The following is a 14,689-nucleotide window of genomic DNA, read 5'->3' as shown; positions in this document are numbered from 1 at the left end:
TTGGTCTGGGATCTCCACTGAGAGCTGGCCCAGGACAAAGTCTTGCACACTAGTCTGCACAGGGCAAGAATGCTTGGTTCATAGGAGTTTTAAAGCTCTATACCTGTATAAATGGCAAAATCCCATTGATGAGTGTCTGCTTACTACTGTGGTGAAGAGATTTTTTGCTTGTGCTGCAGAGACCATCCAGACTGGGTAGAAGGAAAAGGCGCTGTCATCCTCCCCCTCCACACCCCACCTCCCCTTGGTTGCTCCTCAGCACTTTGGGCAGGTTGAGAGATTGCTGTGTCCTAGAGATCCCTTGGCTTGGCCCCTGTCCTGTTAGACTGACCATAGTGACTCCTCAGACTGTGGAAAGGCTGGTGATGGTGCACAGGAGAGCACAGGCTCAGGCTGGATGTGCCAGGAGGGTGTGGACTGGTCTGTGCCCTTTGAGCAGGTCACTTACCAAAAGCTGCTTGGGAAAACGTACAGCAGGGATTATCGCTTCCTGATGGGCCTGATTCCAACGTGCTGTGCTGTGGGTGTGATCTGTGGGTGGCTGGGTCCTACCTGTGCTTGGCCATGGTTTCCGTGCCAAGCACGGAGAAAGAACTTGCTTGGATGTTCTGGATGGGGTGGAAGAAAACGGCTCCTCAGGAAGTGACTCTGTGGTGTAAGGAGGCTTTTTCCTTCAGCAGAAGCCAGGAAAAGCAGTGGGAACAGTAGGGACCTGTGTGTCCAGCAGGAGAAGGTGAGCGGGGCGCTGGGAGGGGAAGGCCTGGCAGTCCTTCGAGTACCAGGCCGCGGCTCAGGGCTGAGGCTGGAGGCTTTTGGATGGCTGTTTCCACAACATGAGGCTCTCCAGGGCTGCACTCCCAGTAGCTGAGGGGTACCTCTGACTTCAGGCGGGTCGGGGAAGGAAGGCGCAGGGGGTGTTGCCTGTCAGGCTGGGCAGGCGGGGAGCAGCGCCGGCCCTCGGTGCGGCCGGGAGGGGAGAGGTTCCTTCCGCTTCCCTCTGTCCCCGGGTCCCGTGTGAGGTGCCGTCCGCTCTGTGCCCCCCCAGCCGCTTGCTGTCCGTGCGTGGTTATGATGTACTGTGGATATAAACATTGCCAAACCGCACCGTCTGTGTAACGTTCTGTTCCCGGCGCAGCTGCAGGAACGGGAGGCGGGGGGGGGGGGGGAAGGCTCGGTACGAGGGCGGGGAACCCCCGCGCTGGGCCCCGGCGGCGGCCTCGGGCTCCGGGACGCGGCGGTGGGTTGGGGTGGGTTGGGTTGGGGTTGGTGGGGGGGATCCTGTTGCCTCCGTCCCGCTCCGCTCGCTGCTCCGGGGCAGCCAGCGCTCAGACCGGCTGGAGGGACGGAGGAGCCCGGCCTGAGGCCGAGGCACCTGCTCCCAGCAGCCGGGTTCGCGTCCCCGCGCTGCGGCAGGGGCGGGCGGGCGGCCCCAGGCGGCGGCGGCGGCTCCGGCTCCTCCCCGGTGGCGGCCCCTCCCCGCGGCGCGCGGCCCGGCCCGGCTTGCGGCCGCTGCCCGACGGGGCGGGGCGGGGCGCGCGTGCCCTTGGCCGGGGGCGGGGTGCGGCCGTCAGCAGCGGGGTCGCGGTGCGACGCCGGATGGGTTCCGCGTAGCCCATTGGACGGGCCGGCGCTGGCGTCGGAGCGGCGCTGCGCGGCGATTGGCGGGCGGGCGGCGGTGCCGCTGCGAGGGCGGGTGCTCGCGCGGAGGGGAGGTGGGGGGGGAGTGGGCGGCGCCCGGCGGCCGCAGGAGCCGGCGATGGGGCGGCGCGCGCCGCGCTGAGGGGCCGCGGGCGCCGGGACCGCAGGTACGGGGCGGGGCGGCACCTGCGGGCGCCGGGGGGCAGCGCCCGGCCCGGCTCCGGCGCTCCGCTCCCGGACGGGGCTCGGGGTGCTCTCCGGTGCGGGGGCTGCTGCGGCGGGGAGCGGCGTCCCGGGCGGGCCGCGGTCCGGCCGTCCCAGGGTCGGTCTCCGCTGCGGGGGGCTGGCCGGTGGCGTCCCGCCGGCTCCGCTCGGCCACCGGCTCCTCGCCCCGCGGCCGCGCTGCGCCGCCGGTGCCTGGGGAAGGATGAGCGGCCCGGCTCCCTGGAAGGCGGCTGCGGGGAGCGCGGCCTCTCCCGCGGGAGCGGCGGGCCCCGGGCTAGCGGGCTGTCGTACCGAGCTCCCGGCACCGCGGCCCGGGCGAGGCCCGGACCTGGCCTTGCCGGGGTGGAGCTGCGGGGCCGGGAGCGGCCGGCGCCCGCCCCTTCCCCGGGCCGTGTCGCGGAGCGTAACCGGGGCCGAGGGCCTGGGCTGTGGGGCGGCGGGGTCGTGCCCGGGCTCCGGGTCGCTGCCCCGGCGTGAGGAGCGAGGACGAGGTTTCCTTCCCCGCGCCCCGAGCGCTCCCGGCCCTCGCCCCAGCCCGCGGTACTGACCTTCGGGGCGCCGCGGCCTGACGGGAGCCAGAGGCTTCCCAGCAGAACCAATTCGGGGCACGGTGAGCCCCAGTGCTGGCTGGGGCAGTGTGTTGGGGCACCAGCTCTCCTCTCCTGCGGCGTGGGCCGAGAGTTTGGGGCTGGCTTTCCTTAGCCCGGGACCTGTAAGTCTCCCTGTCTTGCTGAAATGGCTTTTCCTGGGACAGCTCAACAGGGGCTGGAACCTGTTTGTGGGGTCTGGGTGAGGGATGAGCCTGTAGCTCAGGTACAGGAAGGCGACTGTGGCTCTGAAGGGGCTTCTCTTACCACCTCAGACGTTTGATCTTGTCACACGAGCGAGTTCTCTACCTGATGGGGAGCCCGAGATCAGAACCCCAAATGCCCTGCGATGGCCCTTGACCGAGACTCCCCGTTTACCTGGGCGATGGCCCGTGCTGTGGGTACCACAGGAACGGGGCTCACCTAAATACAGGGTAATGCACCTGTGCTGGGTGGTACGACCACCCCAGCCTGAGCCTGGGCTGCTGCGGGACTCCTGCTGCTGGAGGAGGCTGCGCAGAGCACGAGCGGAGAGGCAGCCGTCCCGCAGGTCAGTGCTGCTGGCGACTGATGGGCTGCCAGGGTTAGGCAGAGCAGCTCTGGCTTTTCCCTGGTCGCTGTCCCTGTGGCACCTGGACACAAGGCTGTCCTGCCCCCTGTGTGTGTGCGTGATGCAGGTCGGTCAGCAGGGCTGTGCTGCTCATTTGCTCACTCTTAAGGGACTGACTGTATCCTCCTCTCAACCCCCCAGTAGCAGCTCTGATTTTCCTTTGAGACTCACATTCTCTTGCTCCACTCTGCTCCCAGCAAGCCTTTATTTCTGTCTCTTTCCCTTCTGATACAGGTTCTAGCGCTTTCTCACCCTTTTCCCAGGTTCTTGTCACAACTGCCTGTGATGCCACTGTGGTAGGTCAGCGCTGATGACCGTGGCCAGTCCCCTTCATCCACTCAGCTCCTGGGGACCTGCCGCCCTGCTCGGTTGCCAAGCTCTGCACATGCACGGAATAATCCCTTTAACAGCTGGATGTTGCCCTCATCATTCCAGGGCTGAAGTGTTTGAATACTTTTTTGCATCTCTGAAAGGATTAGGGAGACAGCTGCAGGGGAGAGCTGTTGGGAGGGTGGAAGGAGCCCTGGCTTTCCAGGTGCGTTGGGGCTGCGATGGCGTGATGGCGTGTCACCCTTCAGAAAGCGGCTTGAAGGCTGGGACTGGAAAACCCCTTTGTCAAATATAACAGTGAATTTAATGACTCCAGCTGAGGTCTAGCTACCCACAGGCGTGTGTGGCGGAGCATCACAGGCAGCCTCCATCAATAAGGAAGTCTTAACTTTGCCAGGAGTGGCCCAGGTGGCCCAGGAGACAGCCAAGCGAGAGCTGAACGTGTGTGTGTGTGTGTCGTGGACGTTAAATGCCAGCTGTAAAAACCTGGGCTGCCTGTGTGTGGTTAGCTAATGAGCACCACTGGCAGTCTTTAAATGGAAACAGGAAAAAAAACAAACTAGGGGAGTGAACAGTTTCTTTTTCTGTTGTGTTTGCCCCTTTTTTACTTTGCTGTGGATTTGCACTGAGGCTGCGGAGTGAGGTCACCCCGCGCTGGATGCCAAGGAGACTATGCAGATGAGCGGTGTTATAAATGTACTAATTGTAAACAGCTCCTGACACACTTCTTGTCTTAATAGATGCTGGAAGAGGGGCTTTTCCCTGCTAGGTTATTGATGCTAGATCAAGCAAGTGCAGGGGACGGCGTTTCCCTGGGAGGAGGGTTAGTGTAGGGTCCTTGAAACACCGGGACCAAAATCCAACCCAGAATGCAGCCAGGTCAGCTGGGCAAATTGAGGCTGGATGTGGGCTCTGAGAGTTTGGTAGTGCTGAGGGGCTGCTGCAGGTCCTCAGGACGTGACTTTGTTGTAGCTACGCAGGCAGAGGTACAAAGTAAAGTGTGTATTTAGGAGCTTTTGGCACTAGTGTTTAAAATAGCTCAGCTTTTTACAGCGAGACCCACAGAACCTTTTCTTTGAAGATGAAGGGAGGAATGAGGCATCCTGAACTAGAAATTACAGGCTGAGTTTATTTTTCCCCCACTTGACTTTGACCCAGCGTGGGAGATTTGGAGATTTTGGAGTTTCCATTTTCTAAATTGGGTTTTTTTTTTTCCCCTTTCCAGATTAAAGTTTATCACTAGTGTGTCTTTTCTGTCCCCCCAGGCTTATTTACTCTAGTGAGCTTACACTTCTTCGTCCTCTTAGCTCGAACCCTTCCCATGAAAGAGAAACTTAAGCTTGTCCCCTTGAAAGCACAGTAACCACCTCGAAGCTGGTAAGAAACAGGCACAGCATCTCTGCGAGGGAAGATGAGCCTTCTGAGCAGTAAAGCCCTGGGTCACTTTTGAGGGAAGGAAATGAGCACAGCACCAAATCCCTGGGAAGGAAACGAGCACAGCACCAAATCCCTGTGAAGGAAATGAGCACAGCACCAAATCCCTGGGAAGGAAGTGAGCACAGCACCAAATCCCTGGGAAGGAAGTGAGCACAGCACCAAATCCCTGGGAAGGGAACAAGCACAGCACCAAATCCCTGTGAAGGATAGGCAAGTGGTTTCAGTGGAGCTCCTGTAAAATAGGTGCTAAGGCGCTGGGTTAATCTGTGCTGAGGAGCAGGTCCTGGCTCACTGAGACAGGGAATGGCATGCAGGCCAACAGCAGGTTCTCACCTCTCCAAGGCTGGTCTCGTTCTCTTCCCAGCTCTGACTGCAGCAGGGCTGCTCCCCAGGGAAGATGCCGTCACGCTCACTCTGTCATCTCTGTGCTGTGGTTAGACCAGGTCGGCTCTGGCTCCCCAGCATCACAGCGACAGATGCGGCTCTGCGGGGAGAGGTGGTTACCTGCTTGCTGAGTGCTTGGCTGTTTATCCTGTGTGTGGAAGCAGGGAAGCTGCTACTGAGCTTCCCAGGGGTTTGGCCGCCTTTCCTGGTGGTGGAATGTGTCTCTTTACAGCTGTGACAGGCTGTGAGAGCTCTGAGCACCCATGGAAAAGGGCAGAGTGGCAAAATCCTGAAGGTGTGGCCTGACAGAGTGTCACGGGGCAGGGACAGGATCACAGAATCACAGGGGTTGGAAGGGACCTCCAGAGCTCATCAGGTCCAACCCCCTGCCAAAGCAGCTCCCTAGGACAGGGCACACAGGTCGGTGTCCAGACAGGGATGGAATCTCTCCAGAGAAGGAGACTCCACACCCCCTGGGCAGCCTGTCCCAGGGCTCCCTCACCCTCACCAGGAAGAAGTTCTTCCACATGTTGGTGTGGAACTCCCTGTGCTCCAGCTTGAGGCCATCGCCCCTTGTCCTGTCCCCACAGACACTGAGAAGAGGCTGCCCATGTCCCCCTGTGTCCCATCCTTTAGATATTGATAACCATTGATCAGATCCCCCCTTAGTCTTCTTCTCTCCAGGCTGAACAGCCCCAGCTCACTCAGCCTTTCCTCGTAGGGGAGATGCTCCTTAATCATCTTCTTAGCCTCCTCTGGACTCTGTCCAGGAGATCCCTGGCTTTTTGACACCGGGGAGCCCAGAACTGGACACAGCACTCCAGGTGGGGCCTGACCAGGGCAGAGTAGAGAGGGACTGAGCCCTCTGTGTGCCCTCCAGATGGGTGCCGTGAGGACCCGCACCTCTTCCACCTGTCAGCCACACCACGCTCTCCTCAGAGCTCTCTAGGACGAGCAGTTTGGAATCAGTGATTTGTCCCCATTTTCAATCAAAATAGGTGCCTGTAAGCTCTCTTCCAGATTTCACAGAGCAGTTTGAACTGAACGTTCCAGTCCCTGATCTCACACGAGGTGATTGCGTGTGGTTAACCTCAAGGGCGGGCGCGCTGTAACTGCTCTTGCAGTTTTAATCAGCTGTCACAGACTCAGTGATAGACTGAAGGAAACATTCTCCTCCTGTTCCAGAAAAGAAGGAACAAGGGGCAAGGAGCAGGACTGGCTTGGCAAACAGAATGAACAAATGAAACCTTGTCTCTAAAGCACTTCCCTGCAAAGAGGGGGATGCACCGAGCTCTCCCGGTCTTGGCTTTAACAGCCATTTCTTTCTTGGAAGCTTGGAGAGCTTTAGCCCTGTTTCAGCTGAACACTGTTTGGGTTTAGGTTTGAGAGTGGCAGGAGGGAAAAGGTGAACTGCGGTTCTGGGCTCTTCTCAACTTGTATTTCCTCCCAGATTTTCTCATACTTGCCTCTAGACAAAGCAGTGGGGGTTGGTGTGTCCAGAACAGGAAACAGCCTCAGCAAAACACTGCCAACTTAACAGGAGAGAGCGAGGATTTTCCAGCACTAATGGTGTTTGTGAAGCTTCTCTTCAGGATTGAGGAGGGAATTTTAGCAGTAAGGAGTGGGCAGAAGGGAGATGCTGGTGAAATCTTTGGCTGGCTGTGAAGAGGAGGATGCTCGCAGGTGGTACCCACTTTGGAGGTCTTCAGGTGCTGATGGGATGTGGGGTTGAAGGCTGTGGTGGTGCCTTTGCTGGGAAGCTCTTTGAGTGTGCCAGAGAGATGGGTACAGTGAAATACCTTGGTTGAACAGTACAAATGGGTAAGTTAAATTCCAGATCAAGTGTCTGTTTGGAGGTCAGTGTCCTGCCTGGGTTCCAGTGGAGGTTGAAGTGTGCTGGCTGCGTGCTGCTCCGAGCGGCTGGTGAGAGCAGGGCTGCTGTGTATGGGCAGGTGGTTTGTTCCAGCTCCAGTTCATCTCCAAGCAGGTCGTTATTAATCATATAATGGTGTAAATGGTGCTTTATAAAGCAAGGAGGAGAATGTAAGTTCTTCCTGGCATGGGATCCCCCTATCCTGAACTAAAGACTGGCATCCTTTGAGGGTGTGAACATTCCAGTGTTGTGGGGGAGCTTCTCAGCTCTCTGGACCATGCCTGCTATGCTGAAATTGTGGGGTTTCCCTGATGTGTGACCCCAAGCTGGAAAATCAGTTTGTTCTGGATAAACTGAAACTGCCTGACAAACAGCTGTGCAGACTGGGGAGCCCTTGAGCACTGGCATTGCCACAGACACTGCCTCTCCTCAACAGGCAGCTCTTTGAAGCAACAGGGCTGGGAAGCAGAGTTATTCCTGCATTGCTGCTGCTGTGGTGATCCTGGACATGAGCAGTAAGAGGCCACGTGGCTGGAGTGTGGGGCACAGGGCAGGGATGTGCTTGCAGGTGCTGGGATGCTTGTTTTCCTCCTGCAAGGGTTGCTTTGTGGGTACCATCACCAGGTGGTTTTCATCCTGGTCTCTCAATGAAGCTGTCCAATCCTAACTACTGCATCTCTTTCCCTGTTGGGAGATAAAACGCAAAGGGAGGTGGGCATGGGGTCTGTGCTGTGGCCTGACACAGTGCATTGTGCTGCTCTTCACCTCCCAGAACTGATGTCTTTTTAGTACTTGGAGAAGCAGCAGGTGTTTCTCATGTCCCAGCTGGTTTTCAGTTGTTTCCTTGGACTGGAGAAGAGGAGGCTGAGGGGAGACCTTCTCCCCACCTCCGCTGCCCTGCCAGGAGGGTGCAGAGAGGTGGGTGATGGTCTCTTCAGCCAGGGAACAGGAGATGGGACAAGGGGCAATGGGCTCAAGCTGCCCCAGGGCAGGGTCAGAGCAGATGGGAGGGAAAAGTTCTTCCCTGAAAGAGTTGTGGGGCTGTGGAACAGGCTGCCCAGGGAGGGGCTGAGTCACCTTCCCTGGGTGTGTTTAAAAAAGGGGAGATGAGGTGCTCAGGGATCTGGTTTAGCACAGGATGGGAACGGTTGGACTCGATGATCTCAAAGGTCTTTTCCAATCTGGGGATTCTGTGTACCTTGCTATTAAAATGGATGATTTTTGGTTGGAGATACCCTCTGCAAAGGATTTTCTCCTAATGTTGCAATTCATTTTTCCAGATGTTGGTAATTAAAGTGCAGCAAACTCGCCTTTCCTATGGCCTTGTGGCAGATAAAGTCTCGGAAGATCTGAGATAACTCTGTTCATTTTGGCACTCTGGCTGTAGCATGTGGCCTCATCTCTCCCAACTCCAGCTTGCAGTGAGTAGAAGGAAAACAATCCCTCCTTTAGGCTTCTGGCCGCTGCACTGGTCGTCTTCTCAGCACGTAACCTTGAACCTTCTGCTGCTCTGCGGATGTCGACTGGCGTGTTGTTATGTACCGAGCGACAGAGCTCTGAAGCAAAGCTGCATTGAAAAGCAATGTGGTGGGTACCCCAAAACCTGGGATAACAGGAGTCTTGCTGTGCTCACACCAGGCCCATCCCTGTGGATTCCTTTGAGAATCGTAGAATCATAGAATGGCATGGGTTGGAAGGGACCCCATGGATCACAGAGCTCCAACCCCCCTGCCACAGGCAAGGACACCAACCTCCAGGCCTGGAGCTACACAAGGTTGCCCAGGGCCCCAGCCAACCTGGCCTTGAACACCCCCAGGGATGGGGCACCCACCCCCTCTCTGGGCAGCCTGTTCCAGCCCCTCACCACTTCCCCCTAATATCTAATCGAAACCTTCCTTCCTTCAGCTTTAATCCATCCCCCTTGTCCTGCCATTATCTCCCCTTTGAACAAGCTGATTCCCCTCCTGTTTGCATGTTCCCTCCAGGGACTGGGAGGCTGCGATGAGGTCCCCCCACAGCTTTCTCTTCTCCAGGCTGAACCAGCCCAGCTCCCTCAGCCTCTCTCCATAGGGGAGCTGCTCCAGCCCTCTGAGCATCTCCGTGGCTCCTCTGACCCCTCTCCAACAGCCCCACATCTTTCTTGTATTGGGGCCCCAGCTCTGGACACAGGACTCCAGCTGGGGCCTCAGGAGGGCAGAGCAGAGAGGGACAATCACCTCCCTGTCCCTGCTAGCCACCTGTCTTCTAATGGAGCCCAGGAATCAGTGTTTGCTCCCCATGGGAGCCCCCAGGAGCTGTAGGTCGGGTATGTGCTGTGTGGGCTTTGCCTTTGCCAGCGCTGTGAGACGCAGTGATGTAGTGCAGCCACTGCAGAGGTTGGTCAAGGATGGAGCCAGGTTTGGGGAGGAGACATGTGTGTGTTGGTGCAGGCTTTGGACAACACCAAAAACTGATTGCAGAGGTGCACTGCAATATTTATTTTACTCTTGGGGTGTAGATCCTGGCAGTGTGTCTGGAGAAGGAGGAATAAATCCCATTCTGTAGAAGAAGGTCTCTTCATCTGTGCTTGGGAAGCAAGCCCGTTTGCCATCAACCCGTAGTCTAAATAACCAGGACTTCTGAGAGCTTCCATGATGTGCCTTGGTGTGGAGATGTTGGGATCGTTTGTCCTGGGAAGCAGAGCCTTGTGTTAGTGATCCACTGGTGCTGAGTGGTGTTACTGGGACAGCCGAGAGGCAGCGGTAGGGATGTGCAAGTAGGACAAGGAGTCCAGAAAGTCTGCACCCTGGAAGCATCAGATGTTGTTAAATGTGGGGAGCATCAGGAGCGTTGGGACGGGACAGAGGAGCCTGCACATGGCAGTGGTGCTTCTTGGCATCTCAGCCCCTGTGCTTTGCTGATGAAGGCGCAGGAGAAGGCTCCTGGCGTTGTTAGGAGGTTCTCAAGCTTCTGGTGTGTTGCCCCTTGATTTTATTTCTCTCTCCCCTCCTCTCTGGTGTTGATTCTGTCCTGTGGGCCAGGGCCAGCCCCTGACTGATTCATGGTGTGGCTCCACTGTCACTCCCTGAGGAGTCAGCCAGCACTGATGTCTTCACAGCACCTTTAGCTTTGCCTGTCTACCAAATGCTGCCGGCAGGGCAGGGAATGGAGAAGCTGCCTGGGGAGCAAGATGCTTTCCTGTGTGTTACCTACCAAATTCTGAAATGCTTGAAAAGCTCTTGTGTGGATCTCACTTTGAGTGCTGGGGTGTATCTTATGAAAGGCTGTGTCACTTTTCTCCCTCCTCAGGGCTCGTTGTGCCCGGCCTCGTGGGACTGTGGCACTCGGATGACTCCTGAGCATAGGATGAGGTTTCTTCCCAAGCCCTGGGGAGGGGAGAGCTGCAGCAAGTCTCCTAGCAGTGCCCCAGGGCACATCTCCTAGGACTTCAGAGCTGTCTTCAGCTGATGGATCAAGCATGGGCAGATCTGTTGCTGGCTTGCTGGGTGCTTTTAACGTGGGGCACAGCAGGCGTGCAGGGTGCCGGTTGGGAGGCGGGGAGGCTGACAGACAAAAGCCTGTACTACTTCTAAAGAACAAAACAACTCTGTGGTCTTCAGCCCTCAGCAAAGAGTCCATGTAAACAAACACATGTGAAACACAGAGCCCTGTAGCAGCTCGGACCAGTCCCTGGGGCTTTAGTTGGTTTGGGGTTTTTTTTTTTCCCCTCTTCAGATTGAACCACTTACCCAGCTGTTTAACAGCAGCATGGGGCACCTCAGGCACTCGCAGCATCCCACCCACATGGCATCTCAGGGCACGTAGTCGCTGTGCATGTCGGGGGCTGGAGGCCAGAGCTTGCCCTCAGTGATGGAGAGGAGGTGGGGTACCCAACCAGTCGCCCCAGGGTGTACAGGTTGGGTGCTGTGGCCACCTCCTGTGGGTAGAGCTGGGTGCTGGAAGGCACGTTGCAAACCGGGGATGGCACTCGGGCTGTAGGAAGATGTGTGTTGCCTGGATGGGACGGGGTGTGTGGGAGCAGGTGCTCAGATGTGGTGAAGGAAGCGTTTCTCTGTAGCTGTCTCCCTCAAGAAGTTTGTGTTAGGTGGTTTGGGAAAGCCAGTTTGTGTGGTGACAAGGAAAGCTTTGATGTTTGCAAATGCCCCCGAGCAACTGAAAAACTTCAGTTCACTGATGACTCTGGCAGGATCATATGATTAGAAAATGCTGTGTCTGCTCAAGTTTAGCTAAAAGGGATTTGGAAGGGGTGTGTGTGGGGGTATCCTTCTCCAGGGGTGAACATTGGCTGGTGTTGAGTGGTGGTTGGAGCTTTGGTGATCCACACACAGGGAGGAGGCTGCTAGTTAAATCTGAGGAAAAAGTGCTTGGGTACAGATGGGTGGTGTTGGCTGCACAGCTTGGTTTTCTCCTGCTGGCACTGTCGTGAGGTGCCAGGACCTTGGTGATTGTAACCAGGTAAATGAGTTGCTCAGTGAAAGGAACAGATGTAGCTGCTGACGGCCTTGCTAGGAGGTGGGTTTTTTTCCTTGGTGGAGATGTTCCAGGGAAGCTAATTTGTACAGAAGCTGGTAGAGCTGGGTCTAGTTCCAGTTTGCTCTGGATCATAGAATCACAGGGGTTGGAAGGGACCTCGAGAGATCATCGGGTCCAACCCCCTGCCAAAGCAGCTCCCCAGCTCATACTGCACAGGTAGGCATACAGACAGGTCTTGAATATCTCCAGAGGTGGAGACTCCACCACCTCCCTGGGAGGATCCTCTCAAAGCCTCCGAATTGCTCCGAGGGTTTACACAGGTCGAGGTTCTCATCATGTAGACAGGCTGTGAGCAGCACGGAGGAGCCCTGACCTGCACCCAACAGCCCCGTGCCACCATTTGGCCTTTGCCAGTCCTGTTGTTGTGTTTCTCATCTTGATGGGGGCTTTGATCAAGGTGTTTGTCTGGCCTGCTCTGGCTTTCCTGTCTGGGGGAAAATAACTGGCTTACAGGGCTGCAAAGTCGGAATCTGCAGGACAGAGCTGGGGGACCCTTCAGCTCCTTGTCTTCTGCTGGGTATGTCTGGCTGAAGGAGGGGAGGTTTTTGTCAGCTGTTAAGAAGAAATCCTTCCCAAGGAGTGGGGAGGCCTGGCACAGGGTGCCCAGAGGAGCTGGGGATGCCCCTGGGTCCCTGACAGGGTTCAAAGCCAGGTTTGGGCACCCTGAGCTGGAGGGAGTTGACCCTGGGGGGGCTTTGAGGACCCTTCCCACCCATTCTATGTCTGTGTCTTCTGGATGGAGCAGTGGTACAGCCTGATCTCTGCACTCCTGAGGTGTTCAGTCACTTGAGAGAGTTTGGAAACTCCTGTAGCCCTTCGGATGGCACAAACCGGACCTCATACCTCGCTGCGATGCCTGAGGACCGACACAGGGGGTCTCTTGCTGGCACGTCCCTCACAAGCTGTGAAGCAGAGAGGGTCCTGCACCGACTGCAGCCTCTACCTTGGAGCAGCAGAGAAGCACTCTCAGCTCTTTGAGGAACCAGCTCATCCCGCTGCACATGTTGGAGTTCTGGAGTCTTAGTGCACAACGTGCTCTTCTGAGCCAACTTTCCGCAAACAGAGTTTGTTTGTCTTCAATTTGAGTAATCTCTGCAAACTTGGCCCTTTATATCCTGGATCTGCTCAGAAGCTGAGGATACAAAATGTTTCTGAGAAGAGACTCCTGATTTATTTGCTTGTCCCCAACCGTAGCAGCAGAGGGGATACTGCTAATAAACCTGATGGCTCACAGAACTTTATTTTACTTTTTTTTTTCTCCTAGGGTAAAAATGAGAACAAGAAATGTATCCCCAAGGAATGGGCTCAGGAATCACAGCTGCCCAGGAAAAAAGAAACCCCAGCATGTGGCTCTAAACAGCTGTTTGGGTCTCGATTCTGACTCGGAGCTTTTGGTGTTTGTGCTGTAACGTTGGGTTTGGCTTGGCTGCGTGGTGACAGTTGGGAGAGGAGGCTGTGTTGGTGAGCAAGAGCCTTTAGGGAGCCAGGAAAGGGACTGGCTTGGCCGCACGCTGCGGTTCGTGCTCGGCTGGGTATGAAATGGGAGCTGGAGTGCAGTGCAGATGTTATCTTTGGATTGCAGTGACTTCCTGGCTGTAGCCAGGGCAGTCACACCGCTTTGCCTTTGTCTTTGCTGGATGTCATGAGTCAGATGTCCAGGCAGTGACTGGGGGGGTTCCACCCTGGGACAGACCCCGATGGGGTAGCAGCAAACCACGTGTTTCCTGGTGCACGGCAGCAGGGTGACCATTCCCCTTCAGCCCTGAGCAGGGCTGCCAGGGCAAGGACACGCACTTGCCTGTGTCCCTCTGATGTGGAGCACAAAGAGCCTCAGTATAAATACTCCCAGGACACAGGGAGTGAGGGCAGTTTTATTCCAATACACAAAAATGGACCTTTTTTATTTTTTTTTCTTCCTCTGGACTTAAAAATAAACAACATTTTGGCTGAACAAATGGAACTGAGCTTTTTATTAAAAGCATATATCTTCTCATGCCTGGTTCAGTCAGAGGTTTTTCAAACTGAAAGAACTCCTTAACTTGCAAAAGAGCTGACTTAAGTCATTCCAATAGCATTTATCAGCTTACTTTTTGCTCCTTAGATTTGGAGAGCTTGTAGCCTTTTTTTCTCTCCCCCGTGGAGAGCAGCAAGAAGAGCAGCTGCAGCCCTGTTATGCCCTTTGCACCGGTGGGAAGAGCAGGGTGGTGAAGGCAGTGTGGAATCCAAGGCAATTTTTCAGGTGATGGAAAGAGCAGATCTGGTGGGAATTGAGCTCAAACCCTGTTGGGCTGTGGGGGAAGGATCGCAGGCACTTACAGGAGCAGCTTTAATAAAGCACTTAGAAGCAATTTTTCAAAGCAATTAGGAAATGTGCTGTAACCTGAGGGGATGCTGTCAGAGTGGGGGCCAGGTGATGAGACCCCAGTGCATGCATCTCCACAAAGGGATCCATCCTGCTGATGATGCCCTTGCCTGTGGAAGAGTTGCTTCATTTCCAAGACAGACAAGCACCCTCGTGCGTACCCAGATCATTGTTTGCAGGGCTCCAGTGATCACGTTCTCCTACTGGCCTTTTGTTTTCTTCCTCTGTAGCCTGGCCAAGCCTCGAACCCAGGACCAAACCCTTATTTTCTTTAGCTACTTTAGTTTGATTTAGGCTTAGCTGAACCTGACAAAAGTGCAGTTTCGTGGGAACGTTGGGAGTCCTGTTGTGCAGAGAGACTAAGAATCAAAAAAGCCTTTCCTCAGGAGGGGTGGCAAAGGTTTCTTTGCTTGCTTTGACCTCTGGGAGACAGAGCTTGAAAGATTCTCCCCCACACCTCCAAAATGAACCAAACCCAATTCTTTCCATACTTTTTCTCTGGTAAGTTTTGGGGTTGTTATTGTTTGGTTGTTCCACCCCCCCCCACACTTTCTCCCCCCGCCGTGAACTTTGCATTGCTTTCATTTGAACTTCTTCTCTGGGTTTGTTTCTCTCTTGAAATCCAGCCACCAGGATGAGACACCGTTCCGGCTTCCATCCCAGCCAGTCCTGGTGCACAGGGATTACTGTGTGTGCCTTACATAAGGCAG

Source organism: Gallinula chloropus, assembly GCF_964237585.1.
Source record: "Gallinula chloropus genome assembly, chromosome: 28".
In the NCBI taxonomy this organism is placed as follows: Eukaryota; Metazoa; Chordata; class Aves; order Gruiformes; family Rallidae; genus Gallinula; species Gallinula chloropus.
The sequence above is the reverse complement of the archived record's forward strand: the minus strand, read 5'-3'. Positions refer to the sequence as shown.